This window comes from Chaetodon auriga, chromosome 1 (genome assembly GCF_051107435.1).
Source record: "Chaetodon auriga isolate fChaAug3 chromosome 1, fChaAug3.hap1, whole genome shotgun sequence".
Lineage (NCBI taxonomy): Eukaryota > Metazoa > Chordata > Actinopteri > Chaetodontiformes > Chaetodontidae > Chaetodon > Chaetodon auriga.
The window spans coordinates 18,543,223-18,560,013 of record NC_135074.1 but is presented as its reverse complement, the minus strand read 5'-3'; positions in this window follow the sequence as shown (position 1 = coordinate 18,560,013).

The following is a 16,791-nucleotide window of genomic DNA, read 5'->3' as shown; positions in this document are numbered from 1 at the left end:
CCGTAAATAAATCAGAAGAGAGGGACTCAAAATACTTTGCTAATATGCTTTCCGAATTTCGTGTAGCAATAAATATGGATTTAAAGCTGCTTAATATTATGTGAAGAATAACTTTCTCTGCTAAACTAAACTGCGCTTGTTTCTCTGCTGTATTTGTGCATAACAAACTTCTTCAGGAAGACAATATTCCTTAAATGTGCAAAACTAAAGGCCCAATATCTCAGACTAATCTCCCTCGGAAAATATAAAGACTGAAAAGCTTCAATAGGTTTTTCATTATCTGAGAGGGCACAATAAGAGATTCATCTTATGTTACATATAACATTTAGTTTTTATCTTGCTTATTCTATTCATAACAAAATGACTCAAGGATGTATATTCTGCTCATGTAAAAAATAAACACGTTGTAATTGTAAACTGCACAAAGAAATGGAAAACATGCACCTATTGAACACACAGCTTTGACTGAACCGAATGCATTGTGCTGATGAACCTTCATTGTGTCTGCGTGCAAAGAAACAATATATGGGCACACTTGCAGAGAATACAGTATACTACTTGTATGAGTGGGGTCTCCTTTCCTGAAATGTTAAATGTGTACACAAGAAACCAATGGCGACCAGACATCTGTGCAGCTGTGAAATGATGACCCATTTTTAAACCCATATTTGATTACCTGGTTTTATTAAAATTGGATCCAAAGAGACCCGTTCCCCATTTGAATTTAATGAAGGCTGTGTGGCTGACAGGAGGCTTTTGATTTATACACTGTTATTAAATCCGACAAGAGAGCCAGCCAGGTAAGCAGGCAGGCAGGAGGAGGTGGAGAAGGAGACACAGAGAGAGCAGGACCCAGAATCCTGGCCCTGCACCAGGCACAGCTAGACTCCCGAGTCCGACAGCCCTCCTCTTCCTTCAGCCCACCCCCCACCTGCTCCACTCTGAGGAGTGCAGGAGCAGAGAACAGCCAAGGACACATGCTGTGTGGCACCCCTCTCTCACATCCCTCTTCCTCCTCTGATACCTCTTCCATTATTCATATTAAAATACAGACTGATATAAAGATGAATAATAAATGCAGTCAACACAAAACAAAAGCTGGCAGACCAGCGCTGTCAAGGTGGTCACTTGATAGAAATGAAAATGTATCGTGTCAATTCATCTCAATAATAGGGTCCATATAAGACATAAACAAATTAAAATGTCAGCACTTTTCTGAATATTCCTGGTATTGATTTTGGTTTGATTAAAATCGTTTTCCTTAAAATTTATTATCGAGAGACGTAACTGATGATGTCAAATTTAGTTTAATGGCCGGCTCCGCAAATTAGTACAATAATTAAAAAAAAAAAAAAATCAATTCTAAGTAGAGCTAAATAACTCGTGTTTTGTGGAGGAAACGCGATACCTCTCAGAGCCCTGAGTGTATTTCCTCTTTGAAACTTCAAAGCCAAAGTAGCTGTCTAAAACACATCAGCACACTTACTGTAGGAGATCCTCACACTTACAGTCCTGAGCTACACTGCTGCTACAAATCACAATCATTCACCTCAGCGAAGACACTGGCCAGAGCCTTATATGACATAGGCAGTAACAAAAAAAAAAAAAAAAAAAGTCTTTCTGTGATTTTTCTTCCAGGGTTCAGAGATGAACATGTGGAAGCACAAAGAATCGCTGTTCTACCTCCAGCTTCAGGACAGAAACAGTGGGGCGTTTGAAGCTGCCAGTACTGACTATCAACAGTTTCCTGGAGGTTAGCGTCCAGTGGAAAAGATAACTACCAGCCAGACACACTGACTAGACATTTACTCAATATGGGGAGTTGAATAAATTATTATACAGTAACATTCCCACCCAAAAACTGATACGAATCATGAGAGTGAAAGACAAAAACATTGAGGGGAAAAGTCTATCAGATTTCAGCCCGGCGCACCTCTTTTAAGCTGATTAGATAAGTGCCTTTATCTTTAAATGTGTTTTCTAAAAATGCTGTCATTTATTCCTAGTATTTCAGACAGCATGAATCAAAATGTCCTTGATGTTTGCTTAGTGATTAATATTGTGAAGATTTGTCATGCAGTGTTTCACAATTAATATGGGTTCAACACACTGAATGTCTGCCTGTATATCTATTATAAAAGAAAAACGGGTGAGGATCGCATTTTGTTTTTAATGTTTTGCTCAAGCAGAGCACTGCTGTCATGCCTGCTTTTTTCAGGATGTCAGACAAAAAGAGAGGAGAGATGGAGAGGGAGGGATCCTGGAGGATGGGGGGGGGGGGGGGGAGAGAGAGGAGAGATGGAGGGGCTGCTGACATGCACTTGTCTCCAATCTCTTCGAATCCATTGCACAATTCATCTGCTTTGTCTCTACTGCCACGGCTGAGGACAATCAGACCAGACGCCCATTAGATTCCTCATACTGCCCCCCCCCCCCCAAACCCACCCCCCACCCCCTTACCCCTCTCTCTCCCCCAACACCTTTTTTTCATGTGACATGCTGACTGAAGGAGAGGCAAGGCAATTCACAAGCCTCCCCAAATGGGGAAATGTCAGGAAGGGAACCCACATCAAAACCATGTTGTCATGGAGATACAGTATGGTCCAGAAATTACAGACGAACACATCGGCACTCAGGATATACAACGCACACACGCGGCGCACACACACAAACACGCCTTTATGCACACACTGATAAATACATTTGCTTTGTGGATTTTTTTTTTTTTTTTGGGAGGGGGGGCAAACAATACAGTACACAGCAGAGGAGAAGAAATGAGGCTTTTGTCTCCAAACTGATCATTTTACACTAAATTTCCTTCCTGAATTAAATATTTTTAGGTGAATATATTCAAATGGAGGATAAAAACTGTGACAAAATTTACCAAAATATTCCTTTTCGGCCTTACACACAGACTGCATAATTTCTGCATTGTGTTCAAATTTAGCTTCCATGTAAAAATGTACGAGATAAAAGCTTTGTGGTATTCAAAAAATGAAACAATATGAGGATAATTCGATTAATAAATGCTTCTTCTTTTACAACAAGCAATGGTAATTGAATCGCTCTTTTTCTTTAATTATGATATTCATGAAAAAAAAAAAAGCCTTCGTTCACCGAGTGCCTTCAATGAAAGTAAAAACCTGAGCTCAATAAGCACCATTATATCAGGATATTCAGTGGCAGTGATATCCGCTCCGATCCTAAGCATGGACGTGTAAATTCTTCCGCTTCAGGGAAATTCTACAGCAAGGTCACGTGACCGCTGTGCCCATCCACAGTAGCCATTCCTCAGCCGATAGTGTTATCAGACAAACGGCGTCCCTGGAACGTTTGGCATTTCGATGATCTCTCCTCCCAAAAAAAGGCAGAAAGAAAGAGTGAAGGGAGAGAGGAGATAAAAAATGTGCTCTTTCACCCCACTTGTTTAGGAGGCTGCCAGCACTTTGCTTCGGCTTTTGAGCAGAACTAGACCGGCTCTGCCCTAGTGCAAGAGGATCCTCCATCCCAACAGCCATACTACCAGGCCTCGCTGGGGTCACTTTATTGAGGTTACTCTGCTCTGCACTACATAAAAAAGAGGAGATTGAGGGATATTAATGGTAAATGTGGCATAGTTACTGCTGTAAAACCCCTTCTTTGCCCTCCCTTTTTTCTTTGTTTGGCCAGAGGAGCTGAAGGCTTAGGGATAAAGGTACTGCTCAAATCATGAGACAGGGATAAAGCCAGGGAGAGATAGCGAGCTCTGACCCAACGACAGAGCAGTGGATAATTAAAACACCCAGGGCCCCCGAACTGCCCTCATCCATCTCTCCCTTCTTTTTCTCTCCTTTTCTTCCTTCCCTCACAGACTTAGCCTCTCCCTCCTCCCCACAAAACACACACATACACATTGTTACATTCTCAGATAACAAACCATACAAGACGACACAAATGCATATTGAGACGATGTTGGATTTCTACCAGCGAGATCCGCCAATGACTGGTCCTCTGGGTAAAATCTACAGAAGCGGAAGCACACATCGCTCCCACTGGCTCTGCGCGATCTGTTTATTTTTCATTTGTACATTTTTAAGGATCATGAATGATTCCTGTTTTTATCTGATTACTCCCAGACAGTCTGCCTCCGCTGCCTCATAAAAACACAAAAGGATAGAAACAAAATGGCACACAACCGTGTAGTCCTTTTAATTTAACAAATATCCTTCTGCTTTCGCTTACATTTCATTCATTTCATATCACATTCATGCCTGCATTAATATTGCTGCAGTTATATAGATAAATAAATCTGGACTAAGGAAATTATTATTATTTATATGATGTAGTAAATGGGCTGGCTTTTCAACTGGAATATATTCACTCTGTTTGGACAAACATCAATTAAAGATGAACCGAGAGGAAATTAACCAGAACGTATAAGAAAGGCTTGCATGCCAAAGAGAAGATCAGAGAGTTTCTCCACACCACCATGAAGAAAGAAAAAAAGGCCAGCATGACTGTATATCATCTATGTATATAACAACCAAGCGAGGGACAAGGCATGTATATGTGTGTGTGTGTGTGTGTGTGTGTGTGTGTGTGTGTGTGTGTCTGCTTATGTCAGGTGATCACAGTGTTCAAACCATGAATTGCAGCTGCTCCCCCATGCTCTTGGGCAGGCCACACTGCCCTCTCTTGGTGGCTCCATAAACTGCTGCTGGAGACTAAACATTACACCCAGTTGAATCATCAATTTGATTCTTTTCTTCTACGTTTTATGCAGTTTAACATGCAAAAAAAAAAAAAAAAAAAGATCTGCATCACATACGCCAGTGCATGTTACTTCCTAATGATTTACTCTTACAAATATTTCCTTCGCTTTTATTTTTGATGAAGTGTGACCGACTGGATGGGCCGGTTAAAAGAGAACTGGCTCCATATGTCATTTGTGTGGTCGTTGACCTAGCACGGGAGAGCTGCACAGCGTCCTACGAGCAGCCCGTGAATGAGGATGTGTGAAAGCAGTGCTGTGACCGGGGGAATAGCAGCTCAAAAAGGGACCCCCACACATTGCCCAGACTGAAGTCATTACCAGCGGGCCTTTGATTTCCACATGCAAAACCTCATGTTGAAGACCAATATGTCCCCCCCCCCCCGGAATATGGTCTTTACTGCTGTGTTCATGTGGTACGGCTGTCTGACCACGCCGGACTGATTCAGAAAGAAAGAGGGCAAAGTGCTAGCACTGATGAATTTTGAATGTGGTGAAGATGATTTATTAGAGCACTTAAAAGATCTGTAGGATGTCCTTCACACCCAGCTCACCCTCTAATAGACCCCACCGTGAAATGACACTGTCCTCCTCACTGAGCATGGCGCTGTTTACAAAGTCAGGGAGATTTTTTTTTTTTTTTTTCCACATTCATACAGTATATTCCTACGTATACTCTGGTGTGTCTATACTGTATTTGGTTGGAGTGAGGGTACGATCAATGTGGGAGGTATCTGCTTAAAGAGGCCAGGAGAGGGGTCAAGGGGCGTGAGAAAAAAATCACCTGCTGCTCAGTGACCCGCTTGGTCAACTGCCAGGATTGTCTCGCTCACTCCTCGTGTTAATGTGTGTGAAAGTGTGTGTGTGTGTGTGTGTGTGTGTGTGTGTGTGTGTGTCTGCCATATAAGTGACTATTTCCAAGACTCAGACACTAAAACTGACCTCAACACATAAGAAACAAATAAACATAATAAGTTAAACAAAACTTTCTCTACTCTCTGACCTTCGATTTTAAAACCAACACTTTCTCTCTGAGTGCTGCGGCGTACTTCAGGCATGCGAGCTTATGTAACTGTACTGTCTCGCTTAGCACTCTTGTCTACCCATATAATGTTCTTCTTACACATATTTAAAGTAAAATAGGTATAAACCTCCCCTTTAAGGAGAATAACCAGCTTTAAAAAGTGGTTAGCCTGTGAACAATGCCTGTAATGCCAGCAGTCTACAGATATATGTTTCACTGTGGGGTAATAGTCATGTTTGGGAAAAGGAGGCCACACAGCAAAGGTCCTTTTCAGGTTGTACTTATAGCTGCTTTAAACATTTTTACTTAGCTTATTTAGTAAAATATTTGCTTACTGACAAACAGTAAAAAAATACAAATGCATAAAACAAGAGGCTGGTGTGCTTATGGGTTACATGCAAGCGACAAGTAGATCTACAGGCTGAAAAGAATAAGAAATCTGCAAAAAGATTAGATAAAAAATTAAAAAATATATATGGAAAAATGTAGCATTTAAGAATGTCGCACACATATATTGTTTTTTCTACCTTTACATAAATTTGAGCGACACCAGTGAATTTATGGTACTTCCAATTTGAGTGAGGGGTATCTTCTGACATCTACCGCCCATCATGGCATGCAGTGGCAGTCAGCAGTGCAGCTCCCTGCACACCTGACTCTAGCAGAGTGGGTTAAAGTCAGTGACAACGGATCTAGCAGCTTTAGTCCCCAGAACAGCCAGCTTACACAGATAAGTGGGCCAGGCTGGATAAGCCTCACTAAAGTATTCTATTACAGTGCCAATTACCCCTTGGTAAATAATATGGGGATGTAGAGGAAGCTCCTGACAGGAAGTGGAATGTGTGCAGCGAGTCTAAAAAAATCTTTCTTTTGTTTCCCTAAATAACATTTTAAGGCCCAGACATGTTAATGCAAAACGGAAGTTGCTTTTTTTTTTTTCCACACAGAAAAAACTAGTTTTATTGCATATTCAGTCGCGCATGTCTCATGATATCAAGCAGGTTATCACAGCAAGCAAGTGTTTCATCACCCTAGTCGAGTGCAACCAAGCCCACTGTGGTCAGGCCCAGGCCAGGGCCTGGCTGGCTGCTCTCCAGTGGGGCCTGAGCAGCTTCTCACTGCAGACACCCAGAAACTGGGTTCTCTAATAGGGACAAATTGGCAATGTCTGTGCGGGCCGGTGCTGTGTGCTTGGAGCTGTGAATTGATAGTGATGCCTAATGATCCCCCTGGGTAGATCAATACCAATAATCCTCTTTCCCGCCTATCCTCCTCATTGACTATAGAGAACCTGGAGGAGCTGGGGAAAACCGCAGCCCAGAGTGACAGGGCCAGGAGTTCAAGGCAAGGGCTCCAACTCTCACACATGCACACAAACTTTCACTTTCCACCACTTTACACACACACACACACACACACACACACACACACACACACACACACACACAGAAGTGTAGTCATAAAGTAAAACAGAGGCCAACATAGGCATTTCTCCACTTTTCTCAAACACTAACATAATATTTAAAGATGGCACACAACCCAAGCTGAGGATTACGGCTGCACATTTGCAGACAGGAAAACACAAACATCCAGACAGTCAAATAAATACACATGTATGCCCCCCCACCCATCAACATGAGCAATACTCACACACAACATACTGTATCCCACAAACTGTAAGACTCGGATCAAAGCTGTACTATTCTGATGTACTGTGTTATGAATATTTATTTTCTTTTTATGCATTTATTAGTTTGGTCAATTCCACTGGCCAGTAAGGTCAACTTTATATCAATTATTAGTAAAGCACTGTAGCCACAGGCTCCAAAAACTTCAACCGAGATGTGGTTTGTGACAAAGCAAGTCTTTCTCAGCAATGCAATTACACAACATATTCAATATTTTGCTGGGTTTACTGTTTAACAACCAAATACTCAATCCTGATTCACAAAATACAACTTCATCTATGTGCATGTCAGCTGAGTACAAATTAAAATATTATTTCTCATGATGCGCAGAAGAGAAGAGTTCTTATGATGAAAAGTTCACACTTTTCTGATAATTAAATCATGCGCGATTAAGCCAAAAAAAAAAAAGGAAAAAAAAGAAAATATATTTCTCCTGAAGGAAAACGGGAGAAGCTCGCTGTGAAGCTCAGGATATGTTCAGCAGTGCAAGGGTGAGGTGAAGCATGCAGTCCCAACGGACCTCTGTGTGTGCACGCGTGTGTGCATGTGTGTGTGTTTAAGCTCTGCAGTCATAAAGCCTCACATCACCCTCTTGCACCCCGTGGTCGGCAGCTGATTACTCCCACCAAACACATCCATACACTTTATCCCAGCTGTCACAGTGCATACTCATTACTCCCTGCACCAGCCAGCTGACTCCACACGGCCACACCCGCCTGGACACGGCTCCAGGGCCACACTGGGGACGGCTAGAAATCATAAACTAGAAAAATACATTTACAAATTTTCTCCCCTCTTTCCGAATTCACCGTGGAGCGTTACAATGTTGGTGCTTATATTATTGAAAATGTGTTTCTAAGAACACCTTCTGAATCCACTTTTGTCAGGGAAATATCTCCATGTCACTTAAATTCTACATCAAGCTTATATTATTTCAATAAAGATTTCATTTAGATTTTCTGAAGATAAATATCTAAATTCCATAATATTCCACCGATCCATCATGATGTCTCATTAACTATTGATTTCGGTGTCAATCAAGTCAATTCCTCCACTCTTGGAAGAACCAAATAATGATCAAATAAAAGAGACAACTATCAGTCAAGCAAAACTGAATCTGTGTAGTTCAGCTCCAATCGATAAGAGTGGAGAGAAGTAAGGCAGTGTGAATAACGCAAAGTTTAGTGAGATGAGGGATATATCTATCTCCTCAACAAGCCCCTGCGCTGCCCTCGTCCTCAATGAGGCGGCTATCCCAATTGTTACACGAGACTGTGGTGTGTGTGTGTGTGTGCGCGTGTAGGGGGTTTCTATCATTGCTGGGGTGGGAGATGACAAGAGTGACACACTCCAGCTCCTGTCACACAGTAGGTGTTTCTCCATAGAGACCCAGGTGTCGTGTCTCAGATCTTTTTGGCTTCATAAAAACAGTGCTTTAGCCAGTGCATCAATCAATGATATACTCCATACGCTTTTACTGCTGCCACACACAGTCGCTTTGGTGCTGTGTGTTAAAGGCCATGACAATTTAGATCAAAGGAAAGTAAAGCCATCCCGTATTTATATAGTTTGTATTTTAAGAATAAAAAAAATAGCATAAAAATCTGTCAGGGGACAAAAAAAAAAGAGAAAGAGTGAGTGAAATACACGAACTACTGCCAGACCATGATAAACAGAGAAGTACGAAAAAAAAGGGAGAAATGAGAAAGAAATGAGACGAAGGCACAGTAATCATCCCTGTGTGATCCTCTGACCCTTTTCTTGAGCAGGTCAAAATGTGAATGGATTCCCTTTTTTTTTTTTTTTTTTTTTTGTCTTCGCACAACTCTCCAAACACAAACTTCCAAAAATACAGAGCTGATGCTGAGACGGCTCTCACGAAAAACTCACGATGAAAAAAATAAGTTACACATTTTCTTTGATTTAAAAAGTTGGAAATATTAAAATCGAGAAACCAACATCAACTACAGAATAAAATATAATGCATCATTTGCCATGTTAAACTGGATGTGTACAGTAGAGCTGAGAAGAGATCAGGTTGAACAGGTTGTCACCGTCAATAAAGACGGTAACAGCCAAAAATATACATGCAACTAAAATATGAAAACAGAATTAAGGCGTTCCTGAGATGAGTCCAAAAGCAAACTCAACAGAAAAGCATGCCGGTGTCTCATGCTCACTTGTTCCTCTCTTATTTGCCCCTCATCCCCCTGTCCTTACCTCCCACTAAAGCAAAGTGCAGCGCTTAAACAGGAGCATTTAATTCATTACATCATTATGTCATCTCATACTAATCTGCGCAGTGGCCTGCACTGCTTTGACATGCAAATGGATTAGAAAAACGTCTGGGGAGGTAAAGGGGAGGAGGGAGGGGGCAAAACAGCAATCATCACGTCTTGTCAATGGGGTGAAAATATGCCCTGAAGCTGCTCTACCATTTTTTTTCTCCCTTCTCTTTAACTGTATTTTTCTATCTGTTTTTCTCCCCCTCCACTTTTCCCCTCCCTGGCTCTCCTCTTCTCTATCTTTGTCAGTGAATGCCCCAAACAAAGCAGCGGCAAGATCACACCAAACGCCGGCAATCTGTTGAGGATCAGGCTCCCTATGGAGAACATATAAACAATAAAGCGTGTGGCACGCACTCACGTCGAGCCCCCTCCCATTTACACATGCCCCTCATCTGCATATTCACAAAAAGGCCCCTCTGGCTTTCCCTCATCAGCAAACCCCTCCCCGCAACCTCATCAGCACACGCCGTTTGACTACGGAAAGGCAGGCGGGCTGACATCGTGTGCCGGCTGGGACCACACACACGCACATCAAGACGATACACAAACACACACAAATGCACAAAATCAATTTTTGCACACGCCGTATACAAATGTGCAATGGCAGAGCAAACAGAGAAATCAGAAAGAGAGTTAGTGAGATCTGGTGATGTGAGCACTGGCCATGCTCATCTAATTTCCACCCCTCCTTCCCTCCCTCCCTCCCCTCCTCCTCCTCTCCTCTCGTCTCTCTCTCCTCTCATCATCAGGTACCTGGTGACGAGCGGCCCGTGATAATCCACAGCCTCTAACCAATCAATCAGCAGCATCGTAATCAGCAGCGTAGAGAGGGAGAGAAAGGGAAAAAAAGCCCATAACTTACCCTGGGTCGCCTCCAGTCTGCTCAGCACAAGTAGAGGTCTGGTCAGGGCTTTGGCTGCAGCTATGTGGACTAGTTCACCAGAAAATATGAGAAATACTCAGATTCTATCCTCAAGCCTTATTTTTTTTTCTTTCTTTTTTTTTTTTTTAAATCTAAATTGATATTTTTCACTGCATCATAAACATGTAACCAACATATAAAGCTCTCCCCCTCCCTTTTCCTATTTCAGTCTGACTCTCACTCTACCTCTCTCTATTCCTCCCTCTCTCCCTTCCTGTCACTCTCTCTCCCTATTTCCCTCTCTCCTCCCTCAGTGTCTGCCTGTTGCAACAGTGTGGACATATACACACTATAGAGTGGAGATATATATTAAGAAGCATGCATCTCTGTGCAGAAGATAGAAAAGGCTGGCTGGTGTGATATCCTGCAGATCTACTGGACCCTGTGTGTCTGTGTGTGTATGAGTTGGTGGGGGGGGTGGTGGGGGTGGTGGGAGGGAGTAGAGAAAGCAAGGGAGGGTCAAAGCTAAATGTTCTACAAAGAACAGGGGGACCGAATTGACTTTTTTTTTCTTTGAATCAAACACACATTCCCTCCCTCCTCCTTCCCTTCTATTCAATGCCCCCAACTCCATCTTACCCCCACCCCATCCCAAACCTCCCTCCTTCTTCCCCATTTCTGCTCATAGGCATTCCCTCTCCAGACATCAGCATCCTTTGAGGGGGTTAGCTGTCTCTAGGAAGAGGAAGAGGTAACGCCGCCTAGCAGCCTTGTACATTTTGCCTTGAGGGCGAGATAGCTGAAAAGCCATGTGCTATCATCATTTTTGAGGTGTGCAGGAAAAGTAAAGACAAGAAAAACATACTGGTTTTACACAGCTCCCCAAAAGATCTGATGCTGAATTTAGCATAGGATTACACAAAACCTCTCTTCTGAACCTCTGAACAGAACCCCCATTTCTACAGACTCTGTGATTCCTCTCCTCCCCCTCACCAAAGAACGAGATGTAGAAACTCCATACAACCTGCAGCTGGGGCATGGTGCCTAAGTTTAGTTCTACAATAGAGCTCAACCAAACAGGCGCACAGAGAACGAAATGTAGCAACATTGCAACTGTTCAAGGAGTCTCTCCGTGGAGATATTCCTGAAAGAGTACACATGCGCTCTGTATTTTTGTATCCCCATACATGCAAAGATCCTCTGTCTGACGGTCCTGTTGTATCAGGATGTCAGGGAGAGAAACTGGAGGGTCCAGACAGCAGAGAGAGCACAGTAGAGAGGAACGCTGCACACTTAGGAGGCTGCTGGCTAAGTACTGTAGCATTGTGCCGAGAGGGAAAGCACAGCCCAAATGAAACATAACGATGTCCCCCCAAGGACTCGTGGAGATCCATCTCTTACTTATATTAAGGTAGCAGTGGAAGAGCGAAGGGAGGCTTAGAGTGAAAAGGGAGGAGAGAGGGTCTGTTGGTACCCTCAGAGTCCTATCCTGTGTGCAGTGTTGTTTTATTAATCTTGTGTATTTGCTGCAGCCCACAAACCCCTCAACTGTGAGTCTCCTCTGCCTCCTTGACCCACAGACCACACCCCTCCACCCTCGTCCTCTCTGTCAGCGCAAATAAATAAACACACAACCGCACATGCGCACACAAATCTTGCACGCACCCAGAGCCCACCAATTTACCCAGGCTCCTTCTCTTTCGTTCCAACCTGAGCAGATTACTCCGCATGGTTTCCCCCTGCGAGGGGAGGAAGGTGGGCTACAACCTGCAGAGCACATGTACTCCTCAGCGGTTGCACAGGGATCCATAGCACACACCTCTGAGTACAATACAACGTCGGACTGCCACTCACACCCGAAAAAAAGAGAATACACACACACTGCAGACAACAGGCAACTCCACAATACCATCAAAATGGCTAGACTACACAGAGTGAATGTTATTATGAAACTCCAGAGATGAAACAATAGCGGAGGAGAGGGGCTAAAGTGCACTGGTGTACCATGCTAGATGAGAAGCCTCCATGTTCTCAATGAGGAGAGACAGAGAATTTACGCAACATGGCAGCACTGTGTTGTAATGCATCAACCCTACTGAGAGCAGCACTGTCACTACCACTCTTCATCATCAGCAGGAGCAAAACACCAGCCATGCATTGTCTTTGGGGCAAAAAAAAATGTGTGTGTGTGTTAGCGAGTGTGCAGTGTGCGGGAGTACATTTATGTCCGTGCGTTTGTGCGTGCGCGCATGCACTGTGTTTGCGTGTTATGAATGTGTGTATATGTGTCCGCCTCCACGGCATCCATATTAAACAGTTTTGGAGGTGACTGTGCTTCCCTGGATGTCATGAATATAAGAGAAAGCATCCATCTTCGTGGAATACAATTTCACAGGTAGTGACAGTAAAACTGACTCTACCCTCTGACTGCAGACACACAGAGAGAAAGACACGGAGGGTGGAGAAGGGAAAGATACAGAAACGCAGACATAGACAGACGAGGCTGCCAGCCATCTTCTGATTTTCAGCACACTGCTAGATTTTCCAGCTGCATCCTATATTAAACTTAGCCTATCATGTTCTCATTGGATAAATCCCACTAAAGGCTAACCGCGCTGATTGATTCAGCTCGATTCAACGCATGCTGACCTCATTCGAGCCACAGTTTCTGTGGAATGGGCCTAATATCTGTTTCAAACTCACCAGAGAGCTAGATATTAGGTCTGTCCCGTGCTTAACAAGTAATTACAATTTAACAGATGCAAAGTCCAATCCGAGCAAAGAAGTCTGGAAAACTTCTGAACTCGAAAAAATATATTTGTTAGAAAAAAAGTATGAAATCGGAAGGTGGAGAAACGTTAACGCTGATTGACCTCATTCTGAAAGCACGATTTCTGAAAGAGAAAACCCGACACAGCGCAGTGGCACCTTTTTCCTGTTAAACCCTATTAACGAACACATAACACGCAGAAATTATCCACATTTCACATTTAAACTGTGTGAGCCATCGTCTCTAATTAATTACCGGATAAAGACAGATGCGCGTCTTCATTTGCAGTGATTTTTGATTAATAGTGTGAAAGTGGAATTGCAGGTGGGAACTTTCACAATTACACCAGGTACATCGAGTATAATTAATCTCATTAACTAATCAAGGGGAACTCTTAGTGTCTACCAGAAAAAAAAGTCACAGTATTTAACACTAAGCTAATTATCTTAATCATGTACGAGATAATGAAGTAATTAGGGCAATTAAATCACAATTAACGCCTAAAGATAAGTGATTATTTCATTCAGAGAGACAGCTATGGGTTGAGGGGAAAGAACACAAACAGAGCTTTACATTACTTACAAAAAACGGAGGAGAAAACATCACGGACATAAGGAAAAGCAATGAGGAATAAAATTAGTTGAGGAGAATGAGGCACGACTAATGGTAAATGACAGCTGTCTGAGAAGCCATCACTCTTTTTTGAGGATGGAGGGAGATACCCCTTTTGTCACAGCCAATCATTACAGCCTTGAACGTAAGCAGGGAGAACAATGTCAAGTTCGGGTTGAAAGAACAAAGTATCCAGGAGGCAGAAAAAATTGCACTAAAGGAAACATGGCTCACATATGAAAACAACTACAGCTGAACTGACAGGCAGCAGAACCCAGATGCAGAGAGGAACACCAGTGATAGTAACTGGCTCCTGCCATCTGAGAATCGAACCAGGAGGAAACATTACAGTACACCCTCCGCTCCCTTGTTTTCTGCGCTCTTTGCCAGCGTTCACAAGAAAACACGGTTTTCCTCCTACCAAATTCCTGCACGTCTCACGAAACATTTTTTCCAAGCAAAAAAAAAAAAAGAAGAAGAAGAGAAGAAAGTCCATGCAAAGATGTGTTTTTGTCAAGTATACACACTGTTCCAGTTTTTGCCTGTTCACTCAATTCACCTCTAAAAGATGTACATGTAATTCACAGAAGGAGACGTTTTACCACCATGTTTTATCTCAGGACTCTGTTTCTGTTGTTGCTTTTGCATGTTAGCACACATTTCCAGCCGGATCTTATGGAGACGGTGATATCGCCCGTGTGTGTTTGTTTTATTCTCTGACTTGATTGTGTGACTCCGCTTCTGACCATTGCATTCGCTTCAGCGGGAATCTCCAGGACTCGCCGCACGCTCCATAGACATGAGTTGATGAAAAACATGAGTGACAAGATTCATGGCTATCGGAGCAGCTGATGAAAATGGTAAGGCGAGAGGAGGATTCAAAAAAAAAAAAAAAGGACCGCTTCTCTCTCTTTTCTTTTTCTTTTCAAAGGGGAGACAGAAGATGAGGAATACAGATATGTCAGGAGAGAGAGAATTAAAAAATAAATAAACACCACCCCCCTCCTTCTGTGCCTGAACCCTAAATATCCCACCCATGTCAGGGGCGCAACATCAACAAAAAGAAATGACCTTTTCTCCTGGACGTCGGAACATTACAAAAAACAATTCACCTAAATTATGCAACGTTTAAATATGCAGGACACAAACTGGAAAATATCAAATGAAATTAATATAATAGAATTTATGAATTATGAAAATCTTCAATTATATTTATATGAGAGAAATTAGTTTTTCAGTCTTTTTTTTTAAGTAAATAAGACACAACAAAACAGTAATGAAAAAAATATTCCCCAACTGATTTCTGCAAAACAAAGAGGGGAAAAATACTGAAAATTTATGTAAAATATGAAACTTTTTGTTAAATCAATTTTTGAGATTACATAAACTGTCCAAGAGGGAACAATGCTGGAACATTTTCTCCCTTTGTCGGATTACATTGGTGGTGTTTTTCGATGTTTGGTACAGCACAGCAAAGTCAAGCGTGATTCCATCACGCTTGACTTTGCTGTGCCGTGGACACGCCAGGGATTTAGTCCGATCAGGCTGTGACTTTGGCAGTTCGGCCAGTGCTAAAGCATAACAGCCTCTTTCACTTTCAGCTCCCTCAGCGGGGTCAACTGATTCCTACCAGATGCATCTGTACATAAAATACACCATTAGACTCAGCCTGGGGAAGTCCCTCAGTTAGGTTCAAATAAGCCGTAAAGCATGTCAAAATAAAAAAACAGAAATCCTAGATGGCATAATTGAACAGAATTTTGAAATGTTGCACATACAGCAGGTAAATTGTTTTGTTAAACTAAATGTTCAGTCGTAAACTGTTTGCAGCTGGGATTTCATTTACACTATTCTTTTCATAAGAAATTTTAGAAAATTTAGGACGTTTATACACAATCGGATTTTATTGTTTTGGGTGCTTTCAAATAATTTGGGCCACGTTTTGAAATTTTAGACTCAACATACACTGTAAGAAAAAATACTGAACCAAGTATCTGAGCTCTTCTTTGAACTCACTTTTAATAAACATGAATTTGACAAAAGTGTTTGCACACACACAGCACCGGAGGAACGCTACGAAAAACTGGAGATAACGTGCTGTTTTACTACAATGTGAAGCAGGATAGAAATGGCACACGTCACAACACCTGTGCTGGAGCCGGCTGAATTGGTGCTTCAGCACGGGGTGAGGGGCGAGGGGCTCCAGGGACAGAGGGAGGAAATGGCTGCTGTGTTTGTTTGAGGGGAGGTTAGCAGAGGGGCAGGCTGGATTCTGCTGTGGCCCAGATTTTCTCCAATCCCTTTTGTCTGTTCACTCCATGTTTGAGTGGCTTTATAGAGAAATTGCTTTTATTGTGTCCACTCAGGAAAACCAAACGCGAAAACACCTACAGCATTCAGTCTGAAGACAATGCTCACAAAAGCACGGAGGAAATGAGTTACCAACCAGGATCAGCGCACCAACAATGTGCTATAGTTCTTCTCAGGTGTTCTAAATGACATCTTACTGTTAATGAATACCTCCCCACATGTTGCTCCTTCAAAGAAAACTTTCTTGATGTGTGATGCGCCTCCCCTGACAATTCTGGAGGGAACAGACGTAGAGTAAGACCGCAGAGGTAAACCTGACAGCGGAGAGATGAAGACAAACTCAACATTCGTTTGTCTTCAAAAGAGGGCACAGAGGAAACAGAAGCGCCTTGTTCTGGTCCATCGGTAGATAGATGCACGGCCCTGGCTGGAGGCAGTGACAGCATACCACAGTAAACCACACAGTGGCAGTCGCTCTCAGTGCCTT